The sequence below is a fragment of the Oncorhynchus keta genome, chromosome 22, assembly GCF_023373465.1.
Source record: "Oncorhynchus keta strain PuntledgeMale-10-30-2019 chromosome 22, Oket_V2, whole genome shotgun sequence".
NCBI lineage: Eukaryota > Metazoa > Chordata > Actinopteri > Salmoniformes > Salmonidae > Oncorhynchus > Oncorhynchus keta.
In genome coordinates this window covers 35,328,223-35,335,475 of record NC_068442.1, presented here as the reverse complement: position 1 = coordinate 35,335,475, position 7,253 = coordinate 35,328,223, and the positions used below count along the sequence as shown (strand labels likewise).

The following is a 7,253-nucleotide window of genomic DNA, read 5'->3' as shown; positions in this document are numbered from 1 at the left end:
TTCTGGCAATATGAGGGAGAGACTGGCAAAAAGCCAGAGCAGCAAATCAAATCAAATTTTATTGATCACATACACATGGTTAGCAGATGTTATTGAGAGTGTAGTGAAATGCTTATGCTTCTAGATCCGACAGTGCAGCAGTATCTAACAGATAATATCTAACAAATTCCACAACAAAACCTAATACACACAATCTAATCTAAAAGAATGGGATGAGAATATATAAATATAAAATATATAGATGAGCAGCTAAGATGCAATAGATAGTAAAGAATAGATAGTGAAGGATACGGTATACAGTATATACATATGAGATGAGTAATGCGAGATTTGTAAATATTCTTAAAGTGGCATTATGTGAAAGACTATGTGCCCACAGCACACACACACATGAGCGTGCAGACACACACGTACACAAACATGCACAGTGATCACACACACAAACAAACACACAGAATTAATGTTACATGGAGGCTGCTGTGAGCATTTGTACTGATTAATTGGATCAGGGCTGTCTAAGTCTCTAAATTAGTCTTTGTGTCTGTCGGCATAACGCCCTATCCCCCCACAACCAATAATAAGCACCATTTTGTACTGCATGTATGAATGGGGTATTGCTTTCAGCAGGAATTCTGGCCGGCACCATTGACCATCTGAACCCTCTGCAGCCATTTGGATACCCTGCAGTTTGTCATGTTCCTAAGAAAAAGTTTGGGAGTGATTTTGTTAATTCAACAGCCAGTGGCTGCTTCATTAAGTCAATATTAATTTACTACATGAGTGAAACCTAAAAAAAAAACGCTATTTCATTGGCTTGGATGCTACTCAAGTGCAAAATTGAATTCTCTGCGTTCACGTCGCTCTCTACAAGTGTCGGTGCTAAGCTGTGTGCAGCCGAGCAGGGCGGCACATTATTGAAAGACGGAGCGAATCAACCCATGCAAAAGCAGGTAATACTCTGAATTCTCCCCAATCTGTTTTTCAGCCCCTTGTGATGACAGTATTTCTCAGCAGCTTTTGGCACTCGTCGGCATCTTTGGAAAACAGCCACCGGGGAGCAGTGTGCCGCTAACTCTCTGTTATGCATTGGTGAAAAGAAGAAAAATGGAGCAGCAACCGAATTAGCAGTGCCACAGAACACCTTTATTGAGGTTAGTTTAGTGGTGTCAGCAAGCTAGCCTTTCAACCTGGAGAGAGGGGGGTAGAGATAGAGAGAGAGAGCGACAACTGATATGAGTGATTCTCAAACATTCCATAACAAAGCCCTCACCCTACAGAGAGATGAACTTGGAGAAGTGTCCCGTCTGCCAACTGGTACAGGGACTCTGCTCACGAACACAAACAGACCTACAGAGCCCCAGTACAGTAACACAATTAGACCCAATCAAATCATGAGGAAACAAAAACAAAAAACATTTGACACATTGGAAACAAAAAACAGAGCATGGAATGTTATTGGGCCCGAAACAACGAATACAAAGTAGCAGAATACCTGACCACCGTGACTGATCCAAAATGAAGGAAGGCTTTGACTATGTGCAGACTCCGTGAGCATGGCCTTGCTATCGAGAGAGACCGCCATCGGCATAACTGGCTCTCAAGAGAAGAAAGGCTATGTGCACACTGCCCACAAAAGGTGGAATCCGAGCTACACTTCCTAACCTCCTGCCAACTGTATGACCACATCAGAGATACACATTTACCTCAGATTACACAGACCAATAAATTATTTGAAAACAAATCCAATCCTAATAAACTCTCATATCTATTAGGTGAAATACCACAGTGTGGAACCCCAGCAGCAAGATGTGTGACCTGTTGCCACAAGAAAAGGGCAACCAGTGGAGTACAAACCCCGCTGTAAATACAACCTATATATGTTGATTTACTTCCCCTTTCATACGTCAACATTCCCAATAATATAATATTTGAAATGACAATATTCTTTAAAAACTGTTGTGAGTGTAATGTTTGCTGTTAATTTTTTATTGATTATTTCCCTTTTACTTCTTGTCTATTTCACTTGCTTTGTTTCTCATGACAATAAAGCCATTTGAACTGAAACTGAATTTAGAGAGAGAGAGAGTGAAAGAGAGACAGAGAGAAAATGGAAGATACGATTTAAAAGACCGAGAGATGGAGAGCGAGAGAGAAAGAGAGAGAGACAGAGAGATGGAGAGCGAGAGAGAAAGAGAGAGAGACAGAGAGATGGAGAGCGAGAGAGAAAGAGAGAGAGACAGAGAGATGGAGAGCGAGAGAGAAAGAGAGAGACAGAGAGAGGAAAGAGATAGACAGTGACAAGAGAGATAGATAGATCGGTGCCTGTCTCACTAACAGGATTAGAGCTCATCATCTTTTTTTAGGGATCATTCCGGTTTCCACAGGTGCCACCCAGGAAACACAGGGAACTGATGGCCCCCAACACGGGTCAGTGACAGGGCGGAACGATTTTCCATGCACACATGTCCACATATGACTGTTCAACCAAGTGAAGGGAAAAAAGAATAACACAGCAGTTGAGGTGTTTTGATGTCCCCAATGTCACTACGTGACAAGGCCCCTCTCCCTACAGTCTATCAACCAGCATATCCCTCCTGCCTCTGCCGCTTTCTCTTTCTGACACGCTTTGAAAATATAACACTGAAAATACATATGTAGCCTATGCTGTTCAGCTGCATCATATCTTTGTCAGACGCAAAAGGCATGTTGGAGTCTGACGCAACAACCTCCACCAGCACTCGGGCACGCACTTTTATCAGTTTGAGCAGGAGACAGGAGTTGTTTGTTTTCAGGCAGCAAAAAGTATACAAACAGACAGCCAGCCAACACACAGCCATTTTTGACAGAGTGCCATCAAAGATAACGTCTCAGGTTCCATTTCGGCTAGCTAGTTGTCATTGCTTCAGGATTTACAGACAGGGCTCCCTGGTTGTCGACTTCACACAGCCTGTTGTCATAGACTAGACGTAACATAGCAAATGTGAATCCGGGACACCCAAATTAGTATGGTATGTTACATTTGGTATGGTTACATAGGACAGAAGGTCACTCTAAGATACAATATGTAACTTTTTGGGGCGACTGGACCAAATTCATATAGAAATGTGCGTTATAGATATGTCATTCTCATTGAAAGCAAGTCTAAGACGAGGTAGATATGTTCTATGTGCGCTATTTCTATGCTTCCCATTTTCGCTTTCGCTTTTGCATCTTTTACTGGTTTTGTACACCAGCTACAAACAGCTGAATATACAATATTTTGGGTTATGGAAAATACATTTCACAGCTCTTAAGGTGGTACAATGATTCTTTACACTATACTTGCTTGTTTTGTCACAAAACCTGAAATTAGGCAAACTATTAGAATTTTTGCAACCAGGAAATGGTCAGAGTGAATTCTGCATAGTGCATCTTTAAGGCAAAAACGACAGGAGGGAGGTTGGTCAGGGTGGATGGGCGGGAGTATAACTTCTAGCAACCAAAAGGTTGCGTGTTCGATTCCCATTATGGACAACTTTAGCATTTTAGCAACTTTGCAACTACTTAGAATGTAACATAACCCTTCCACATAACCCTTCCCCTAACCATAATCTTAACTCTTTAATTAACCTAACTCCTAATCCCCAACCCTAACTACTAGCCTAGCTAACTTTAGCCACGCAGCTAATGTAAATCTCATAAAATTGGAATTCGTAACATATCGTACATACTGCAAATTCGTAACATATTATACAAATTACAAGTTGTAACATATCATACGAATTGTAATTCATAGCATATCATACAAATGGATGATTGACATCCACAAATTAATACATACCATACAAAACTTACCATATCATACTAAATGGAGTGTCTCGGTTGTATGAAAGACTAGAATCTCTACTCAGAATTTCTACTCTACTCAAGCTTGCTCAGATTCTCATCCGGTTGGTTTCGTCAAGGTCGATGTTCTTTTAATTGACTCGTCAACAATTAAGTGGCTTTATAAGAGAGCCGATAAGCTATTAAAACATCCCCTTAAATTGCTCTAAATGTGTCACATTTAAACACATTTTCTGTCGCACCCCTGCCGTGGTGATGGCGGTGACTTTGCAGACCACAACATCACGCAAAGCAGGGATTATTCACACATGACTAACAGTTAAATCATAAAGGGACAGACAAGTATCATTCTTCAAATATCATTCAGTCAAGCATGAACTTTTCCTCTTAGCTAAGAGTGGCTAATTGTTGTATCAACAATGATTCTACATATGTTATAACATGATTGGAAAGGGTTAAATCATGTAAAAGCATGGCTAAAACTTTTTATAATAAAATTACATTTGAAATTAAAACCACGATGACAATTTAGTCATTCAAATGAGATAGCCTAGCTCTAAGGCAGCAAATACAAGTGTGGGGCGACCCTGAGTGTAGTGATAGGCCAATGTTCACATGGAAAACTAAATACTGAAGCATTTTCAAGACATGCATAGCCTAACATTTAAATACAGCGGTAGAAAATGCGTGTCCATATAGCTCGTTTTGTCTTGTGAAGATATCCCATCCTAATCCTTATTGAGCTACTTACTGTAGACTATTCTACATAATAACGACGAACCAAGATAGCGGTTTCTCCAGCTTCCTATTAAGCGACTCCAAAAAGACGAATCGTAATGTAACATACTAGAATAGGCTATTTAACAGTAATACACATTGTTCTCACCTTTTATGAGGTGAGCTGCTCTGGTGTCTCTGTCAAGTCCTCAGGAATGTAGAGCGATACCGCCTGAGGAACGTTGGTCTGATCCGTTGCAGGTGTTCGGTTATTTGCGAGCCACAGTCAGAGGTGAACCATCAAGCCGCACCAAAACTGTATAAAGTGCAGGAAAAAAACGAACGAATCGGGTGTAGGAGAGGTCCAAAATACAAAAACGGGGTATATCTCTGTGTATAGCCTAGTTGGTGTCCATCCTATCACGCAAAGAGAAGAGAGGCAGACAATAAGTGATCCGAGTGAGAACGATGCTCACTTCCCCAGACGCCAAGCGCTACTGAACAAAAGAGCGCAGATGCGCGCTGCAGAGTCCTGTTATTCAAATCAGCGACGAAAAGGGGGAGATGGGCGGGGGGCGTTGAGGGCTGTTAGTCCTTTGGATGGGAGCGGGACCGAAGGAGGGAGGTAGAGAGGTGTAATTTGGCACATCTGCCCTATTACTGTATAATCCCGTTTGGCTATTTTGAGTGCCACGATTAAATAGCCTGGGGGATAATGTTACCTTGTGATGCAAATTCACCTTGACTTTGCGGAGTAAGGAAGTTAAACGTATAATTCATTAATGCTGTAACCTGAGTATCACAATTAGCCCTACTCTTGTTTCTGAAGTAAAATATATTAATTATAGTCTTAAAATATGTTTGATATCACACTTTACTGATAGGCTTGTCGCTCTTCCAAACACTTAATTAACACCTATCTACTAAAACTATCAACTACTCAGACAGGCATATAATACACTTCACTGTCAAAATATTAAAACGTTAGTAAAGGTATGCATCACCAACCAAAACATTCAACTAATTGCAATTAATGCTAAAGTCATGAGTTATTAGCTCTTATAGATTATATGAGCTCATATAATTGTCTAGCCTTCTTGAAGTCTACAGAAATCATTAAGGACTGCCTCCCAACCCACCACTTTACCACGCGGAGAATAATGATCCCCCACGAGACGCCATGGTGCCGCAAGGGGGAGATTACTCGCATTACTAATTCACAGCCCACCAGATACACTTTCAGTATTGCTTGATTTCTTTTAAGGAGGGGGAAAAAATCTGCAGAGGGATTTTTGAAACGTACGCGGTTTGTTCTTGGAGTGTAGAAATTGGGATTTTAGAAAATCTCCTTGTAATACATTGAACTGTGTACCTATTCTAAACAATATGCTGGTGTTGAGTTTCAGACTTTCCAACCTGACGAACTGTGGGCCTATTGAGACGGCTCTACACCGACCAGTGCTATTTTCAGTGCATATAGTACCTGCGCTGTCCATGGTGCCGAAGTGTTACCAAGCGCCACACGTTGTTGTTCAGGGCTTTCCTTCCAGGACCAAGCGCGTCACTAGGTTTTCCCAACGCACACAGCTACAACAGCTACGACATGGTCTGTCAAAAGTTAAAGCTGCAATATGTAATTTTTGGGCGACCCAACCAAATTCACTTAGAAATGTAAGTTATAGATCTGTCATTCTAATTGAACACAAGTATAAGAAGCGATAGAGCTGTTCTATGGTATATATATTCTATGTCACTATTTCTATGCTTCATTTTCCTTTTGTTGTTTTTGCTTCTTTTAATTTTGGTTCTGTACACCAGCTTCAAACAGCTGAAAAGACAATATTTTTGGTTATGGAAACAATATTTCACAGCGGTTTAGATAGTTTATATGCTTGTTTTGTCACCTAAACTGAAATTAGATAAACTATTAAAAAATGTGCAACCAGGAAATGGCTTATGAATTTCGTCTTTTTATATTTACTGCACTTATCTTTCACTTAAAACATTGCTTTTTGTGTCCAATAGACTATGACATTGTATTCAAAGCAAACAATTACTAACCAATTTCCAGTGGCATTTACAGGAAAACAAAGGGGCCTTCTCCATTGACATTTCATTGCTGATCGGTCATTCTTGAATTGCGGGGACATTTACGTCCCTTGCCTTTGCAACCTTTGCAACCATGAAACACACTTTAAATGACTAATATTTACAAGTCATACATGTTTTGGTTTATAGTGGACTGTTTATCAATGATAGAACATAATGCAAGTTCTTTACTGCAAAACGTTATGTTTATCCATTGTTTCAAACAGCTGGATTCAATCCAGCTGGATCCGGCCCTTGAGGGGAATTCAATCTGGCCCATAGGTGGTTTGAGTAAAAAAGATGTTAAAACATTTTTTCAACAAACTCAATATACTTAAAAACGACTAACAACAAATTGAATGTGTGTAGAAATTATAATGGATCTACATTCAGTTGCTTGACTGTCCAGCTCGTTAATAATTTCATTTCATTTTATTTAATCTTTTCTTTTTTTGCAGACGTAATGTTGCAAAGCCATAAGTAATTTACCACAATTTACCGGAATCTTCAGTAATTTGGGGAATTAACATATAAACTTAGCAAAAAAAGAAAAGTCCTCTCACTGTCAACTGTGTTTATTTTCCGCAAACTTAACATGTGTAAATATTTGTATGAACATAACA

At 40.0% G+C, this 7,253-nt stretch overlaps 1 protein-coding gene across 1 annotated transcript in view; it reads right to left on the bottom strand.

Annotated features, from left to right (window-relative positions):
* ncanb (neurocan b) overlaps positions 1–5,019 on the bottom strand; it is a 342,495-nt gene extending 337,476 nt beyond the window's left edge. The window contains exon 1 of the mRNA XM_052475091.1: positions 4,712–5,019. The gene's annotated coding sequence lies outside the window, so the exon portion shown is untranslated. The remainder of the gene's footprint in view (positions 1–4,711) is intronic.
* Between the last annotated feature and the right edge of the window lie 2,234 nt (positions 5,020–7,253).